Here is a 21,034-nt window from a genome sequence, read left to right on the forward strand (position 1 = left end):
TCGTACAAACGCTTAAACGTTTGTATGGTTACACGTATGTCTATTTCGAAGCGGATAGTTGCTTGTGTTATATTGTTTGTGGTATTTGGTCGCGAAGATACTGTCATGCTACGGATTTTTTGACGATACATGAAAATAAACGTTTGCATTTCCCAGCAATCACTTAGTGGAATCCAACCATATTCTATTACAGTCTATGATTAGAAACTAATCTGGTTTTCCCAGTTACAAGTCTTGCCCCTTCATATTGCATTTTTCTAAACATTTCTTCTCATTCCTAGACGGCACAATTATCCAAAACTAAAGATGAATATCTTTTGCAAAGGTCGCATAATCGAGACAAGTAATTTTGTGTAAGTGTTATTTCTAACAAGTTTATATACTTTAACATCTCCTTGACACAAGCACTTTAGAGACTTATTTAATAATTTGGCTAATATGCTTGTGCCATGTTAAATTCTCTGTAAACCAAAGTCCTTAGTGTTTATGATGTTCAACAACGATGAACAAAGTGCCATCGAACATAATATTTGGTAGAATTTGGACCAAGTACAGACCGTTGAGGTAGTCCAGCATTGACTTTGCGAACTTTAGATAACGTTTGTCCAACAATGACTCTTTGTGACCTTTACGTCAACTTATGAGAAATCCAAAATTTCACATAGTGTTCAATGCTTGATTTTTCTAAATTGAAAAATAAGACCTGTATGCCAGACTGTGTCAAAGGTTTTGGAAATGTCACAGAATACCAAGCATGTTGATTTATATTCATTAAATGCCTTACCTATTTGATTGTATAAGTCAATCAACTGAAAAACTGCGAAGTGACCAGGCAAATCAAAACACTAGATTAAATAAGATTGTTGGCATTTAAATGGTTGTTACAATACCTTCCATGATCTTTCTACTTACACAGCTTTTTAATGAAATCGGTCGATAACTGGACGAGAGATCTATCACTCTTTTTAAAGAGGAGCAAATTCCCAGAGGCACGATACACGCTTTCATTAATCAATTTATTAAACAGTAATTGTAACGGATACGACACGGCGGAAACCGTTTCCTTCAACATGATTTATCGTTCCGGTTCACACTATTTTTATCACCAGATCATTTTAAGTGTCTTTTACGTCATATTCAGTAACAGCAATGTCTTCAAGCGTATTACTTTTTTGTCTATAAGTTGGAGAAGAACGAGTACTGTTCCGGCAATTTTAGACACGAAGGTAAAGGAATCAATTAGTAACTTTGCTTTATCGTCATCTGTGAAAATAATGTTATTTGTTGTTGTATTTAAAAGTGGTAGAACAGCATTAATATTATTATTTACCTTCTTCTTCATCATTCTTACTACTTTCCAATATTGTCGTGCGTTTGGTTGACTTGCATAAGAAGTCAAGAAATTATCGCAATACGTTTCAGTCTGTCGCGTTTACGAGACATTCCATGACTTTCTGTTGTAAACCAAGGTTTATCATTAGTTCTTATCGTTACATCTTTCGACGGAATACGCACCCATGCCAATTCTAAAAATTTAGAAGTGCAGTTTCGCATGTATAATCAACTGGCGATTCTTGAATTAAGGACCAATCAGCTGTCAAAATAAGATGACTTAAAAAAGTGTTTATCTGCTCTATTATAATTCCAAACAGTTCGAATGTTAGTATTTTCTGGATTAAAACTACTTTTAAGGAAAAAGTATGCTCCAAAATGATCGCTTATTTCACTAAAGATATTTAGGGAACCGACGTCAAATGGTTGTTTTGTTTCAGAAATGGCAATTGGGACTAAATGTGTAGAATTTGTAGCCGTCACCTTATTAATATTTATGCGAAAAGCTACAGAAACAAGCTCAGTAGCAATAAGGTTTAAACATAAACCCGGTTTAATGGCACTAGGTAAATGCCAAAGACATATAAGATAAAATCACAAACAAGAAACATGGAAAAATAAATATTCATAACCGGACTACTTTCTTACTTCAACCTATGACTTCATGTCATAATAGGTAGTTGTTAACATTAGTGAGCGCATTTAATATGTGTACTTTCCTTCTTAAAAATATTTGGGGTTAAAATAAAGCAATAATTGAACAAAACACCTTTTAAAAATATAGCTCTGGTTTTATGTTTTATTATCAATGACAATAAATCAATTGCGGAAAACTGGAAGCTGATAATTCGTCTGCAGCACAGAGTCAACATCTGTCAGAGTTCGACTTGTTTAAATATAGTTTTGGTAGTTTTGAGTTGTTTGAGACGAAATTAAGTGAGGAAACTACTGCTGCTGAGATTACTCCGGGAATCGAAGAACTGATGGTCATTTCTTTTGATGATTTGCCTGAAGTTACAATTAAAAATAAAAGTGAAAATAAAAGTTTATATCTAGGTCAACACCTTAATGAAAGAAATTACATTTCAACCGTTCATGCATATAAACAACAGGGCAGTAGGTTTAATGGTAAAACTATTTTCTTAGGCAAGGAATAATGGAAGGTACATTTCAGAGTTTAAACAAGTCGCCTTTACCTAAACACATTACCTGAAAAGTGCTGTTAATCCGTTTCGAAATGGTAAAATAATGAGGAGTCGGCAGTCTTCACATCGACAATGTATTCATACGCATTAGAAGGTTACATGCTACTTGGAATTATCGAGTAATGAAAAACATATTAAAGTGATATGTAATAAAGAGACCATTTAAAAAAAATATTAACAATGTTTTGTACTGCCTTTTACCAGTATGAAAATGACATCCCATCTGCAATGATTAACACCTCACGAAAATTTGATGTTTAAATGTGCTTTTTTATATATAGTAACTGTATCAAACAGAGAACGTGACTCAACACACATTTAAATACAATCAATCTTAGTTTATTTAATTAGAGATTAATTATGCATAACGTAGAAAATTATGCAAATATTGTGACCAAAGTGCGTTGAGGTAATGAAAATAAACCGCACACTCAGTTAATAAGATAAGGTTGAATGCAATACGTTTCAAAACGAATTTAATGTTTTTAACATATTGCGTCGAAATCTAGTTAAGCAAGGATGGCTACAAAACCTGTGTTGATCTGTTTATGCCTTTTTCTCATTTTACTGTTGCATTTTGCTCTCTGTCAGGAACCTGGAATATGTACGTCAAGGTTTGATTACGATTATAAAATACTTAAAAAGCTTCACGACTTAGAGCTGGAAATCGAAGCCGTCAAACAAACATTACATGACAGAGGTAAGACAAATATGTCCTTGGATAATAATAATTTGTTTTTTGCTGAAGTCTAAATTTATCAATTTCAATTATACTGAGGATAATTGTTTGTTGCATTTTAAGATGTGCAATAGTTTTCACCGAGTGAGCAAGATAAGTAACATTTCAGGAATGGCTTTGCCGCGTGTGAAGTAATTTCTTTTAAAGTTCACGAGATAATACATATTGCAATCTTACACTTTTTTCTTTTTCTTTTTTGTTTTAGTCTAACAACAAAAAATAAAGTTTAACTGATCAATAATAGGAAAACTGCGCGGAATTATCACCAAATGTCGTGATACAGGAGACGTAATACAAAACTATATTTTTGAACAATACACATATTAATGGAACACTATTTATCTTGGTTTCAGTCGCATTTATGGCAGAACTATCCCACGATTTGACGTCATTCACCAAAGGAGCAACGGTAGTTTTGACCACACCATTCTCAACAACGGCAGTCGTTACAATCCTAGCAACGGCGTTTTTGTTGCAAAAGCTGCTGGTCTCTACGTATTCCACCTCGTTGCCACGTCGAGGCCCGGGAGCGGCAATAATGTAAATGATTCAATTGTTGACATACTGCTCCACTTGAATGTTCTTACCTTACAGAATGCAGAAGTGGGTGAGGAATGCCAAAAATTTAACCGTTTCAAAAGTTCATGTTTTTTTTAGTTTTGAGGAGCGATCTTTTTCGGGAGTTAAACTTTGTTTTTGTGTAAAAATGTCACAGACGACCTAATCGCTCATGTTTTTTGGATTCCTAATAATATCCTGTCAAATAAGGCAAAAAATCACGATAATAATACAAAATAGTGGATTGAATTAATTTCCTGGTTACAAAAATGCAAACACCTTTCTTAAAATAGCTTTCACCCCAACAAAGCCGCAATACCTTGTTTGTTTGGTAGAACTGATAATTTTGACACCGAAATATATTCATTTTGTGCAATGAAATTTTCCGGAAAAAAAGGAAATCCTGTTTGATTGGAAACCTGATAAAATCTTCTTTAATAAAACTGCCCATCTCCTTATTAAAGCTAATAAAAGCTACACATTTTGTAACGGATATATGAATTATTCTTGCTAAATATTGAACCTCAAAACTAAATGAAAAAGGATATTTTTATTCATTTTTGTTTTGAACATTCAAACGACATTTGCACTGTGGAAGGCCCTTATTATTATTCGCAAATCTATTTCCCAAGCTGTTTCTTGCAATGAATTAAGTGAATTCAAATTACTTAAATGTCCAGTCTGTCAATGAATTCGTCTTTACTTCTCCAAAACTCTTGTTCTTTTTTGCATTCGCGACATAATTGTACATAGTTTCAATGGCATAGAGCATGTTAAACTTTACGTCAATGAATTGAAATAACATGATATATTATAGTTATATATATATAGATGGCAAGTAAACTTTCAATAGGCATCAATACCATTTCATGAAAATAAGTCGTTACATTCGCACCCTGTACGGTAGAGCCAGCCAAGTTCGAGATGAAGAACAATGAACAGGTGAATTACCTGTTTCTAGAGAACAACGTAGATTTCCATCACCATCGTTCCGTCCCGACTGTCCTTGAGATCGCCGCAGGGGATCAAGTCAAGGTCATCGTCCATGGAAGTGGTGGAACCCCTACTCTTGTGGGATGTTGCTTCCATACACACTTTAGTGGATATTCGCTAAATCTCGCATTAACAGGTTATGCTCATTCGAAACCACTGACAGGCGAAATTTACTTATATGGGAATCATTTTCGCATTGACCGGCATGAAAACTCTGCGCATATCAAGTATTCTTTGAGAACTTATATTATCAAAAAAAACGAATGTTTTGAACAGGTTTGCGAGTAATAGTAAGGTGATGCATGACTGAACAACGGATATGGAATATACGCGGGAAATAAGAGAGCATAACTTTAACTTTCGAAGGCATTTTATAACTATCCACATTATACCTTGTCGATTGTAATTAAAACAGTGCTTTAATTTAATAATTTGCTTGTCATTCAACCGGAATTTGGCATAAATGGTTGCATTGATTTATTAAAAACCCATAAATGTTGCATTTTGTTTTTGTTTAAAGTTATACGAAGAAAATAATAATATCTCATTTCAATTGTTGTATATCGCCATCTGTAAGAAATTGTTTAAAATTTATATAAAATTTCAGATAAAAAACTGACGGGCGATGCTTCATACTGGCCAATGATTTGTTATTTGTTATATATTATCATTTGGCTTATTGTTTCCAGTCATTTTACCAGCGTTGTAAAACCTGCAAGGCTTTTAATCAAAATTTGAGATGAATAATCATCAAAACACTGAGGATCTATTTGACGTTAATTGTGATCTAAAATTTAATGCGCTTAATGAAGTCAGTATACAACGACCCATGCGCCCTTTGGTGAAATCTAAAAACAAATGCAATTTCTAAGTCATTTTTTTCCACAAATTGATATTTTAGTTATGAAAGAAAAATAACTATCAATCATGCTTTTTCTGGTCCGGATAGAAAACTAGCCAGATTTGGACGCTGTCCCACCATACCAGTACATATTTCAAGTTTTAATTTATCGATCAGCCATGTTGGTGGCCCGCAGCTACCCGATCTGTCTTGAAAGCTTCCTCTGACTTCCTGAATGCGCCACGAACACAAAAGTGATGCGTCAAACTCAAAGCAATGCTTACAAAGTAGTCGGATACGTGTTAACACCGAACTCGACGTGATACAGGTCACCAGAAAAGCGTCCTATCATAATAATCCCTATATATCACCTGTGTAATAATGAAAATGCGTGTTAGTTATATAAAACAGGAAACCAGGAAAAGGATGTGATTAAAGGGGTTATGCGAGTATAACAAGGCCTATCCCGTTAAATGCCAATTCATCTGAAAGGAACGGTAAGATACACGGGTTTAAATAAAAAGAATGGGTATTATTTAGTAAATTAATTTTTTAAGGCGTGCAGATTTCTTAAGTTTTTTTAATGCCAACGTCTATTTGATAGCAATGAGTCCCACCGGGAGTAGGGGGTGGTATATATAAAGGATCTGACACTACTTGTCATTTAATACAAGATTTTATTAAACGAGTTCATGAAATTTGTTAGTAAGCGAGCCTCTGGCGAGCTTACGAACAACTTTCATGGACGAGTTTAATAAAATTCTTGAATTAAATGACAACGAGTGTCAGATCTGTTTTATCACATGCTTAAACGGTGTTTTTATTACCAATTAAGTTCCACTTTCTGAACCGATTGTTTGACAGGCAAAGTACTCAGAGTAGAATGTCAACGATGCGCCATATAAATAGTTCCAAATTAAAATGACAAAAGTAACTAGCAGTTATCAAGTTTTAAAATCTGATAAAGCGCTTAACAAGTCACAAATATAAAAATGTGTAGTAAAATATCCAACAACATGAATAACGAACGATTTTAACCAAAACACCCCAATAAGTACACAATTTGGTGACGTCACACTCAGAGTACATGCATTTACGCGGTTTATGTGACCTACATCGGTCTGTCAAGTTTTACTGTGTGCACGGATTTAAAAGTTATTCGCTGTCGCTTTCTACGATGATTTTGCAGCGTTTTCTTGGTGTACATGATGTTTCACAACATGCAGATGATAACGGCGAAGCCTTACTCTGTACTGCATGGATGTTGATGTTGAAAAAGTTAATTTCCACCAGGAATGTTTCCAGAGAACATGATGTTCTAGCCGCCATGGGATGTGTCATGAGATGTCTGTGCTGCGGAATTCGTATTTGTGTTTTCGGTAACCGACAGCTAATTAAATCGGCAAGCAAATGGCATTGATTGCATATTGCTTGTGTTGGTCAAGATGGAGATGTTTGAACTGTCCTGTTTGTTACTATTGTGGCTGTATTTGTTGACTGACTGGATATTTCTGTGACTAGTAATCTGCATTATCTGGTTGGCGGAACATTCGTTATCAGAAAGTTTTTGTACAAGATGCTTTCTGGCACTATGATTCGTTAGCCATTTCTCTCCCGGAAGTCTTACAGCTTCATTATTACGGTAAGTATTTGTTGGCATTTAAACCATTTTGTTTACAAACAATGCGGAGGGATATCTAGGTTGCGTGTGATTAGTCTGACCAATAGAAATGTCTGATAGGTTATCTTACACATGTGTAAGATAAAATATTCGTAATGGGTATATTACACGGAAAACAAAGGTAAGCATGTGATAAATAATATCTTTGCGTTCTGGTACCATATAGTATGTGTGTTATGTTTTACTCTTTACGTTTATAAACAAACGACATTGATACTTTATGCGGGGCTAATCCTTACCTCAGGGGCACGATTTGAACAAACGTGTACCTGTTAGGTTAATACCAAAGGAGAAAGAATGACAAAATGCGAATATTTTAATGATGTTATCTTTCAGATTGGTAAGATAAAGCATATAAACTAGCCTACTAAGCGCACATTTATGTTAGCGGAATGTTTGTATTAAAGGAGTCATTTTAGCTGATGGCGAGTTTATTTTGAATCTAAGAAATGAAAACAAACGGTTTGAAATTTGCCATTGAACATTTCTTATATAAATATAATGTCTTGCCAATACAAATAGATATCTATTACACTAAATATTAATTGATACTTAACCTTGAAACGTATTTGTCTCCATATTGAATTTCAGTGTCGTTATGATATGTATAAATTGACTATATCTGTAGTATGATTGACATTACCAAATATATGATTACCTTCACTTGTGTAACATGCAAATCTGATACTACTATCACTCTGTATAACATTGTACTTGTATGTTTTCACGAAAAGTTATATCGCCAGACAGAGCCCCTGGTGTTTTATACCGCGGTCTAAACAACGTTATTGACACGGTGTGATTATGCCCCATTTTGTAGACGGGATAAAACAACAGTGGCCCTGCTAAGCTTTTATACATGTACATGTATATATGATTATTGTTTTTCGTACTATTAATCAGTTATTTCGAATTCCTGTACCCGATTACCAATATTTTAACATGCGTTTTTTATATATCCTATTCATGTTGTTGCATACATTGTAACCTGAATTAGTAAATAAAACGAGTTTTATAATCCAGCTAGCCTATAACGAGATCTGAATATCTGAAGAAAAAGATGCATGAAGCTTTGTTCTAACATATATTTATTCACTCAACCTGTAAGACATAGACACTCCGATGTAAATTTTAAGGTTACGTAACACCTGTAACATATCAGTGCAGCAGTCGCTTCGTCTAGCAATCCAGAGCTAAATACATTGTTTTGTAATGGGTTTATGTATAACTTAAATCATGTGAATGATTTTTATACCTTGAAAAATAACTGATATATGCTTTCTTCATCACCCAACATTATGTGCCTTTAACACTCTGTTAAAGCCAGTTTATCACATTTCAAATAAATACTCGAAAAAAGCGCAGCGGAGGATTCATTGTTCAACCCCAAGGAAATAAACGACTGTTTCAGTTGGGAGGTAAATCATTGAAGTCATTGTTGAAAGTCAGTCAAATGGTATTTAGTTTTATACCTGATACACCTCTATTGTTAAATTCCACGAAAATATTTTTTGCCAATGCATGTAGATGAAATTTATATTAAACTATGCGATTAAAAAGAATATATACACAACTCGTGTGTCGCGACAAAGTCTGCGACTCTAACTTAAATATTTGTATCAATAAAATCAAATCTGTTGAACTGTTATATTTGTTAAAGTTAAAGTTATTTGAGAGACGCGGGCTAATCATATCTGTAGCAGATCACTAGTATCGATAATATAAAATCTGTTGAACTGTTATACTTGTTACAATTAAAGTTATTTGAGTGACGCGGGCTAATTATACCTGTAGCAAATATTGCTAAAAGAGGATGGCAATTTTAGTCCTTTATATAAGATTTTTACAGGTTATGGTCCAACTGTGCTCTGGTAAGACAAACCTTTTTCATTACTTTTTTCATATTTATTTTCACTTTTTAAAAAAATAATGTGTTGAGCATAAACACTCTCCTTCGGGTTAACGTACTAGAACTGGTGTCATTATGAGATTGAGATCGAAATAAAAGTCGTAAAGATAAATGTAGGAGATTGTCAATTTACGCCGGTATGATGTTTTAAGCGATGTTCAAATGTAAACCATCCCAGGTTATTAACACGTAGCAAAGCCTGAGTTTCATAAGGGTAATGCCACAAGATTCTGTCTGCTCTTTTAAAATTTAAACATTTTATTTGAGCTTGATTTAGTTCCTATTGCACAAAATATACAGCAGTAATTTAAAAGTGTGATGATATATTAGCTTTAATATATATTTTTTATCTTTTGAAGAAACGCTTGAGGCTTTGTCAATTATTGTCGATAAAAACGCCGATGACTGCCTGACAAATCATAGTTTCAGCCATTGTATCATGTATGTGCAGGTTAAGAGATACACACCGTTTAAGTAGATTGTTTATCCTTATAAGCGTACATTTTTTAACATATGTTTTCTACACCAAAGTGATATTTTTTTATGCTTTGTTTGATATTCGATTCTTATGATTTTACATTATATCCTGATTCATAAACGTTTAAAACATCATTAATTCAATATTTAAAGAATTACGTTTTTGTAAATTGATATATCTATATTTAAACGAAATAGATGAAGATAGCAGAACCCCGACTTTATTTCCTGCTATCTAGACTTAACGTCATCACTCACTCACTCACTCACTCACTCACTCACTCACTCACTCACTCACTCACTCACTCACTCACTCACTCACTCACTCACTCACTCACTCACTCACTCACTCACTCACTCACTCACTCACTCACTCACTCACTCACTCACTCACTCACTCACTCACTCACTCACTCACTCACTCACTCACTCACTCACTCACTCACTCACTCACTCACTCACTCACTCACTCACTCACTCACTCACTCACTCACTCACTCACTCACTCACTCACTCACTCACTCACTCACTCACTCACTCACTCACTCACTCACTCACTCACTCACTCACTCACTCACTCACTCACTCACTCACTCACTCACTCACTCACTCACTCACTCACTCACTCACTCACTCACTCACTCACTCACTCACTCACTCACTCACTCACTCACTCACTCACTCACTCACTCACTCACTCACTCACTCACTCACTCACTCACTCACTCACTCACTCACTCACTCACTCACTCACTCACTCACTCACTCACTCACTCACTCACTCACTCACTCACTCACTCACTCACTCACTCACTCACTCACTCACTCACTCACTCACTCACTCACTCACTCACTCACTCACTCACTCACTCACTCACTCACTCACTCACTCACTCACTCACTCACTCACTCACTCACTCACTCACTCACTCACTCACTCACTCACTCACTCACTCACTCACTCACTCACTCACTCACTCACTCACTCACTCACCCACTTATTAACTCACTCACTCAATCACCCACTTACCCACTCACCCGCTCACTCACTCTACAATACAGCGAAAGCTCCAATGTACATGTGTATGTGTTTCTTGTTGTTAACTTTTGTTTTAGAACAAAGTTACTCTTATGTCGACATAAAGCGATAGGAGGATAAAAATAAGAATTAAAGAAGCAAAATTCAACTTGTTTCTTATTTCTTGATTCGTAAATATGCACAAATTCACAGCATACAGCAAATAAGAGCATTTACGTGAGCATACATGTTTCTAACAGCTACCTTAAGCCATGTTTATGTTACGCATTAGTCTGTTCTTGTTACTCGCTGCATTCAAAAACGTCTTTATTATTATTATATGCAATAAAGAGCATGTATGCTGTTAACATACCCATGTTAATCGTTATCTTATTGCAATAAACAGGACGCAAAAGGGAGCTTGCATTTATTTGTCTTATTAGGCAGATGTAATGAAATTTAATCCTTCATCTTCTTCAGCACAGAATAATATTCATTTTAAAGTAAAGCAGCATATACAAAGTTCATTTAATCATATTTAATATGACCTACATTACACAGGACGTGAATAGGCCGGTTTCAAATTTCGTTTGCACAGTGAGAAATCTGAATACTTATTCCTTTTTGATGTATCAGGTTCGTATAAAGATAATGTAACCAAAGAAACTGACCTAAAATTAATCTGCCTTTATAAAAATTTTAAGTACAACTTTTACACGCAGCGAAGAGATACCAATAGTATAATATGTCACAAAACGGTTAAAGGTCCTTATATAACTATGTACAAGTTAACTGATTATGTAATTCCTTTAAATTTTGACATTAAACGACTGTTGGAGAAGTTGATATACGTTTCATATTCATCTTTTATTTAGAGGAATTTAAAAACAACGGAATTTTATCTTGACATGCGAAATTCAATTCTGCCACACTTACTTTCTCAACACTATTAGAGTGAAATAACATACGGCAATGCTTGGTGTACCAATCCAGATAAGGACAAGTGTTTGACGAAAATTACTCAATTTCCAAAATCTTTAAAATAAAAATAGTTTTAATATCTTGCTTAATATTTTTTTTTTAATTTAACATTAATCTTCACGAAATTGATCTTAAGTTCGTACCATTTACCAGTTACCGCACATATTCCTCCGCCAGAGCAAACGAGTAATATTTTCAGCCAAAACCTCAAGTCCTATTGGCGTCCTCCGATGTTTCGTTTGTAGCGTAAACTGTAGTCGCCCTAGTGCCCTAACCTTATCTCTAACACACCCTAACGCCAAGAAGTGATACGCCATACAACCGATCTATGCCGTAACCATACGTAACGCCATGATGTTCTTGGCGTTTGGACACTTTAGCTATAATATCAACAAATGTGAAAGCGGCACACGACGTTTACACCACAGAAACATGCGCTAAATTTCATTTTTGCACTAGCGACATAACAGTTGATTCGCTTTGCAGTACAGTGATTACTGCGGATGAAAATCAAGTGATAACGTGATTATGATCATAATCATGTGGCTTCATTTTAACAATCAGTATTCTTAATTATTTCAATTAATTGCAAACTTTTAGCTTTAAAACAACTGAATATATTAAGACTGGATAAATTAATGCATATGTGTTTATTGGTTTGTCGAAACAATTAATATTTTCTATATGGTGGCAGGGATTTACTCTACACAATAAAGGAATTCACGGCTTAAAGGCCCGTTTTAAGTATTTTTTGGCATGCCTATTCACAGATGGGCATCCCTTGTTAATTGCACTGGTCTCTCAGCAGTTATCAAATTTCTTTGTATTATAAAGTGAGATTTAATTGGGGATGTTTCAGTTTGAATATATTAACTGGCTATCAAATTATACTATGCAAGTATCATTTGAGTCATAGTACCAGTTGTACTTGCTTGCTTCATATTTTTTTGAAATTTAGGTGTTTTCTTAATCAATGGTTCGTCACCATACGCGGGAATCGTTGTTTGAGATACTGGAACCTTTTGTGATCTTGGTTTTAGTAAGGAAGCGGCGAACGTAACCTGCACTAGTGTTGGATTAGGGTGAGAAATTTGAAGATAAATAAATGACCTATTTCTATGTTATTTATCCATGTAAGTATTTTGTCCATGTAAGTGCAATCCTTAACTTCAAGTAAAAAATTAGTACATATAATCGTTAATGTTCGTTCATGCCGTAACTGATGATACTAGGGGTATTATGTTTGTGGAATATATACGTACTTTATTCAATATTGTATACCGCAAACGCCTTAACGTACGATTTCTGTCCCTTAATGTCCACTGCCGAATGTATTCTCAGATGCTTTTTTTCTCCGTGAGCAATATAGGAACGATAACGATTAGTTCCTGCAATGAAACGAATTTAAGTATTTAAGCTAATTAACTTTATCGAGAGAGACACACACTTTTGCATAACCATTTCAGTGAATACAGCAAGCCTTACCCTTGGCCTAAATTAACTAACGGTGAAACGCCAACAGTGTAGAAGATCATAACGTGTACAGGATCAGAGACAACTCTGGAGTTGTGTGACATTTCTGATATTGAGCTAGACGGTTGTCAACCAGAAAACGTTGTAAGCATTGAATGAAAAGGTAAACGCATTGACCATATCAAACATTACTAGTTAATCTTGTTCAAAATTAAATAAAAATTGTTGAATTGAAATTACGAGGACAAGCCCAGAAGCAAAAAATAGAGGCCTAAAAGTCACAAAAGGCACATAATCTACAGCATACCAGTCATTAAACGAGAACCAAAAATACGTCTGAAAGAGAAATTGAATAACAAACATATTCGAATTTGTTGTCGAATATTGCTTTTGTACAGTTTTATGTTTAAAACACTGTTGACTTACTTATTAAAGAAATGCGCTCTGACTTATCCATTGAGTATGCTTGAAGACCCAGTATCGTTTTAGCTATCCTCAGACGAGGAATGACATTATCTGACAAACTAGAATCTTATAATCCGTGTAAATTTTTTTTATACATAAGACCCTTTCGAATAAAACACGAAATAATATGAATCACCGTGCATATAAGTTACCTTAATCACAGCAATTTTGGATTGGGAAAGTAAAGTTCCTTGACAAAAAACTCTTAGTATGCAAATCATTGTGATCATATAACACACTCATATCTATGTATGTAAGTAGAATGCTGAAACAGTAAATGCCAAATATATATTTATTTTACAAGTAGTGCAACAAAGCTCAATACTTGCATCATTTATTTAGATTTGGTCAATATTGCAACCCTTGGTTAATCTTACCTAATTGACAGCTGGACCTATCAAATTGGATCCGTTATACGATAATGCATATAAAGGAGAGTTCAAATATTTCATTGACGGTTTGTGGTGGAGCATTTCAAATCGAACATCAAAAGTGACTGCGAAAAAAGTTTGCGTATTTCTCGGATTTGGGTATGTGTGATTATGAAATTTCCCGCTTGACTTTGAATTTATAAGCAAAAAATACAGCGAATTTCAGTATGAATCTAAAACAATGTATGTTACTCAGTTATTTCTCTACTAACTAATATAGTATGTATATAAAAGAAAAGAGCTACAGTACGACACAAACCTTCACCTCTGGGAATTCGTGCGATCGCCGTACACCCTGCACTGGCGCTCAGTCTGCTTCTGCGGGATTTTGCCGCGGTCATCCTGTGCTCAAGCAGGTTGCAAACACGTTACAATGTAAAATATCCTTAGATAACTTATAAAGCACGCTATACGGAGTAAATATGTCAAACGTTATTGGGCGTTGTAGGTTTGTGGGATTAAATTTCGAGCATGAGTTCCTGCAATCGGGCAAAGATATGTTTTCAATGGACTGTTATGGAACTGAGACAGACATTTCACAATGTTAATGGTCAAAGGAAGATAATGACAGAGAATATCAAACGCTGCACCTTTCCTATTCGGGTATGAATTATTTCGTATATTAGGAAGCTTTTTGTGTATCAATATATCTATTATGTTTATTTTCAGATGTTATTTAACATTTAACGTGAAAAATAATCTACATATAATTTTTGAATTGCTAACGTTATGGCTAGAACAGTAGGCGTCACAGAAAGTCCCTCGCCGCTTTGGGAAGGGGCGACAAAAGAATGTAGACAAAATGCCCTATGCATTACTTAAAACCAGCATTTGAATAGGAAACATGAAATTGCTTAGGAATATTTAAGAATAAATCAACCTTATGTTAGAGTATCTGTTTTTCGTAGTTTAAACGTCGATATAGATTTACAATGTTATGGTTATAGGGTGGTGTAGCATCGTCGAGTAAATGTTGTCATTCGATACGATAACATGCTTATTGAAATGTACCTCTATTGCCATTTAAGACTATGAAATAAAGAATGTTCGCCTTATTGGTCAGTCTAATGACGTCGGGCTAGTTGAAGTCTTTGTAAACAGCAATTAGCGGACAGTTTGTGGGGCTGGCTTTACCAATTACTCTGCAAATCTAATATGCCAAGAGCATGGATTCAGGTAAAATGTTCAACCAATCTGATATGCTAAGAGCCTGGATTCAGGTTAAATGTTCAACCAGTCGGATATGCCAAGAGCCTGGATTCAGGTTAAATGTTCAACCAATCTATTTGTACTTAAGCTGGTTATGTTACCCGTGAAGCTTACTACTGGACAACATTAAATAGTTTTCTCTTGTTTAAATCTTATGAAGTCAGACAAAAGCATTATACTCAATAACGTAATTTATATGTGGCGATTGGTATACATTTCGGGCATATAATTTTGATTTTCGCTGCCCGAGTTTTATAAACTTCATAATAACTTTATTTATTTTAGTCGCATACCCTTTTGCTAAGCGTTGCTTTATAAAACATGACACCTGTATATGTTTTTCAGCAATGCCACATGGTATACAACTATGGATCAATCGAACAGTGATGCTAAAGTCGGGTCATTGATTTGGGAGCAAACTGATATATTATTACGAGATTGTGAAATTATACCATTGGTATATTATACTTATGGATCTGGTGATTGTTCTGGCAACGGGGTATCTATCGCATGTTTGAAAGGTTTGTATCAAATGAATCTGCATTGTATGTAACATTTTTGGGAGATGCTCTTCGAATAAGTATTTACTGTCGTTGTATTGAAACGTGTATTAGCTACCAAAATATTAAATCCTGCTACATGTCCAAGTAATAGTTGATCTTACCTTAAAGTGCTTTTAAATATGTCAGGAAGTAAACATATTTACTTTCCAGCAAGGATAACGTTGCTTACTTGATCTAGGACATGTATCTTTATTCATAATGTTTGCAGATCAGCCAACCAGCACCGTTTCGACAGTAACACAAACTAACAATGAAGGCCTGGATATGTATCTAGTTGTGATTTTGATGTCCGTCATTTTGGGTATTGTGCTATGTCTTCTTGTTGGAGGACTGTTCTATTGCAAGCTGACAGGTATGTATCATTGGTGAAAATATCGGTCAGCTATGATGAAATTATGTTTTTATATACATTTGTAATTGTATTCAAACATATGTGTAGTACGAAGGTATTCCGGACCGTGTTAACCACTTTCCTTAAAAAAATACAAAAACACCTAGTACATGCGATCGCATTCAACACGGTATATTGTTTTGTATCTATTTGCACAAATAGGTTAAAGAATACGCTACTCCGTATGGACCGTAATATTTTATTCAATACAAATTTAAAAAAAAATAGTTTACTTTTCCAAGTAGGTAGACTTTGTTTTTCAAATCGAAACCAAAAGGCCAACGAGGAAAGGTATGATAACAATTCATTTATATTGATGTTTAGGGGATAATATACAAGTAAACACTCATCATTGACATGGTACATTACTAACATTTATGTATTGAGCAAATAAGCACAGTTAAAATGCCTTACGCAAATGCATTGGCTCCAAATTCACTTACGTCTTGTGTATGGGATTGTGCGTCTAAACAGAGTTTATATTTGAATGTTCGACTTCAGGTCTTGTCTGGGTAGGTTTCATTGAGTCTCAACACTAAAAACTGTCATAATCGATGTTATTGTGATATTGTCAGTAGACACTAGCAAAACGTTGAAGGTGGCAATTGCTTAGTATGACATACACGAGCTCTATGGTGGTTTGTCAAAAGATAAGATAGCATATTGACGCCGTTTCAAAATATTTAAAAAATAATGATTCCGAATATCAAGACCCGAATCAATTCGTAAGTGTATACTTTCCCTGTGTCACGGTACCGATACCTACACATGTGGTGAGGAGGTGTGTAAGCGGTCCGGTAGCTCAGTCGGTAGAGCACTCGCCCTGATAGCGAGGGGTCCCGGGTTCGAACCCCGGTCTGGCTGCACACTTTTCTCACCCTGTGACATTTGGCACATGTTATAGGTCTTCCGGGACGAGACCGGGAACCAGTGGTCAACAGTGAATGGTTGTAAACATCCGGTTTTAAATTGACAGACGATTTTGGTGACATTTCGTCTTATTTATATTTCATTTGACACTTATATAATAAGTGCGTGGTTGTGTTTGATATATATACGTGTCTTGTGAGAATATTGACACTATTTAGTGCATTATTTCATTGGAAGTGAAACTTAGACTATTTAAATAGCAGTTTCCTTGATTTGACAGCTGATTAAATCAACATAAGCATTTCATCGGTGACATTCTACATTAATCAACATTACGCATTGGGACTTCAGACTTCATACTACATGGACAATTTATTTAGTGTTTTGAATATTAAATTAATTACTTTTGATATTTTGATTGATTGCTTTATGAATTTATTTTTCAATTGTTTAAATTTTTGATGTATTGTTTCAGATAGTATTTTGAGTGAACATACCTGGGCACAGCACAGCATGCAGCTCTTACACATCCTGTTGCAGTTGTAGCATAACAAAGGTGTTGGTGAGCAATTAACATCGCATTTCATTCATTTACTTAACAACTTATTGATAATATAAAGGCATTTGATTGACTTGAATAAATCCATTCTTCTCTTTCTTTCTACAAGTCCCTTGTGTCTGTTTTTCACTTTGTCTTTGAGTCCACCGGTATATTATACCCCTATTATACCCCTGTGTTATTTATATATTTTGTAAAAAAAAAAAAAAAAAAAAAAAAAAAGCATAAATCTTGGTCAGATTTACTAGGTTCTTTTTGTCTTACTTCATACAGATAGACACATAGTTGTTTAGCTTTTAGCAAAGTTTAGTGTTTACACTGTGTACGTAGAGGAGAGATTGCAGTTGAACATAGTAGTAGTAATGTATGTAGTATCTAGGTCTCTTTAGTAGTCATTTTTATTGCCATATTTTTCTAGGTAATGAATTTTGCGTTCGCACCGACAATAACCCCTTGACCTATGCGTTCAAATCAGCGAAACTTGACGCTTTGTCACACAGATGGTTAGCAGCGTTGTCAGCCTTCAATTTCAATATTGTCTACCGTTCAGGAAAAGAGAATATAGATGCAGATATTCTTTCCCGTCTTCCTGGTGTTTCGCGGAGTGAGGAGAACGTTATGTTTCCGGACGTCATCAAAGCTTTGTGTCACGGTACCGATACCTACACATGTGGTGAGGAGGTGTGTAAGCGGTCCGGTAGCTCAGTCGGTAGAGCACTCGCCCTGATAGCGAGGGGTCCCGGGTTCGAGCCCCGGTCTGGCTGCACACTTTTCTCACCCTGTGACATTTGGCGCCCAACGAGGGATCGTGGCAGCACTGTTTGGCAGCATAATGCGCTCTCAGTGTTAATTATGTGCATTCCTTAGCACTGGTGTTCCTCAAATTCGAGGACGGATTTCAAGTTTGCGTGGAAGTATTTGATTACCATCTAGTGAGAGTTTGTCCTATTATTGAGTGTTTGTCCTTCTCACAAACGGCAGCTCAGACACCAAGGGACGAGGTTGATCTTGACACTCCATTAGCTGATATTGATTGGAAGGTTGAACAGGCTCGGGATAGAGCTATCAGTAGGGTGGCAGAGATTTTGAAGTCAAGTTCTAGACTGACTCGGCGCCAGATGTGCTTAGAAGATGAGTCAGTCAGGAAGTTGCTGAGGGAGCGGAACATGTTATTCTTTCGGGATGGTTTGTTGTACCGTCATGGTATGTCAAATGGTCATCCTGTAGACCAGTTGGTTGTTCCAGACGTATTTTACGATATTATATTTGCGGGCCTACATGATGAGGCAGGTCACCAGGGCAGAGAACGTACACTTTCTTTGATAAAATCTCGATTCTTTTGGCCAGGTCTCGACTCGTTTGTTGAAACACGTATCAGGCTTTGTGAGAGGTGCATTTGTCGTAAGACAAGAGAAAAGGTCTCTGCAGAATTGGTTTCCATCGAAACCACGTACCCTCTCGAACTTGTATGCATTGACTTTCTTACCTTAGATATGTCCAAAGGAGGATTTGAGAAAGTGTTGGTCATCACAGACCATTTCACTCGGTATGCGCAGGCCATACCAATGAGAAATGAAACAGCTCGGTCCACTGCCAAAGCGCTATTTGAGCAGTTCATTGTACATTACGGGTTCCCAAGTCGTCTACATAGTGACCAGGGACGCAACTTTGAGAGTGCTATTATAAGGGAACTTTGCGACATTGCAAAGGTCGAGAAAAGTCGTACGACCCCGTATCACCCGCAATGCAACGGCATGGCCGAACGTTTCAATCAAACACTTATGAACATGATTGGGACACTCGATGATGAGAGAAAACAGAACTGGAAAGCCCACTTACCATCATTGGTACACGCTTACAATGCTACTCGGCATGAGAGTACCGGCATGACGCCATACTTTTTGATGTTCGGGAGACATCCGAGACTAGCTATAGATGCGTTCTTGGGCATTGAGCCAGATTTTTCTTATTCAGATAGGTCAACTTTTATTCAGGGTATTCAGGAGCGTCTTGGGTTTGCCTACAAAGCTGCGACTCGCGAGGCTCGACGCCAAGCACGTCGTCACAAGAGACGTTACGATACAAGAGTACGGGAAGCGAAAGAAGCGGTTGGCGATAAGGTTCTTGTCAAGATGGTTGGTATCAGGGGTCGCCACAAGCTTGCGGATCGGTGGTGCAGGGACGTGTATGTCGTCATCAGTCAGCCGAATCCTGATATCCCCGTCTTTCGAGTGAGGAAAGAGTTTGCTAGAGGTCCAGTGCGAACCCTTCACAGGAACCTTATCCTGCCTTTGTCTGGCATTCCACTTCTTGCACCTCTTCGTTCCCCTGATTCAAGGGATCTGTCTGGCATCGATGTAACCGACGATACAGATTGTTCTGGCAATATAAGTGAGGCTCAGCAAACGTTACCGCAGAGTTCATTGTCACCTACTGCAGCTGTAGCTAATACTGCCGTTCTATGCGACAACTTACCGGATATGAAACATGCGGATGTATTACCTAGTTTGTCAACGCCATCGCCAAGGTATGTGATACCACAGCGGAGGACGAGACGCATCACTCAGCGCCCTGCTTGGATGCAGAGTGACACGTGGGTCACATAGTCACCATTTACCGTTACACCAACAATGAAATAAAATAGTGACATAAAAGGATTCACATCATTTACAATAAGAGAGTTTTTTTGTGCGGATTGAGATTTTTTTGAGCATGTCTTAATTCAGACTACGCCATAAAGGCAGGGTCTGGTATTGCATGGAAATAGGCCTATTTCAGTTTTTTTTTTTTTGTATGATTATGTGTAGCTAGTGTTTAACAGTGCACTTAAGTATAGAATGTAGTAGTAGTTACTGTATGGAATGTTAAGGTATTCATTTAGCTTGCAGTTGCTAATTACGGTAAACCTAAGTAGACAAGCTTGTGCTCTGACAGCATTTGTTTTCATGTTAGTAACTATGGACAGTAAACTATGTACTGAATTTGAAATGTCGGGACGCCATTTACCCGAAGGGGGGAGGGTGTCGCGGGGTCAATTTGCCCTGCTCTATATGTTTGTGTTAGTGTCATATGTCTACATGTATGTTTATCCAGTACACGTACTTTCCAAGTCCATCTTTCTTGTGATAATCCATTTTCCTATTCTTCCATTCCTTTCAGTCATTCCTATCATTCACTAATTCATATACTAATTTCACTTTCATTTTCGCTTTCACTTTCTATATTTATTAAAGTAGTTCGCCTCGTGCACTGGTGGCGTATTTTCCTCTTGCACAGCGCACTCATATTTTGTCGATGGAGACGTAAACATCATTGGATAAATTTGGAAACTTTATTGTT

General features: G+C 36.2%; 2 non-coding genes across 2 annotated transcripts; both read left to right on the forward strand.

Moving 5' to 3' along the window:
* The first annotated feature begins 17,057 nt into the window (after nucleotides 1–17,057).
* Trnas-uga (transfer RNA serine (anticodon UGA)) lies at nucleotides 17,058–17,130 on the forward strand. The gene has a single exon. It is a non-coding gene; the product is annotated as a tRNA-Ser (tRNA).
* Nucleotides 17,131–18,386: 1,256 nt separating this feature from the next.
* Trnas-uga (transfer RNA serine (anticodon UGA)) lies at nucleotides 18,387–18,459 on the forward strand. Its single transcript has one exon. It is a non-coding gene; the product is annotated as a tRNA-Ser (tRNA).
* Nucleotides 18,460–21,034: the final 2,575 nt, after the last annotated feature.

The sequence above is a fragment of the Mya arenaria genome, chromosome 17 (assembly GCF_026914265.1).
Source record: "Mya arenaria isolate MELC-2E11 chromosome 17, ASM2691426v1".
NCBI lineage: Eukaryota > Metazoa > Mollusca > Bivalvia > Myida > Myidae > Mya > Mya arenaria.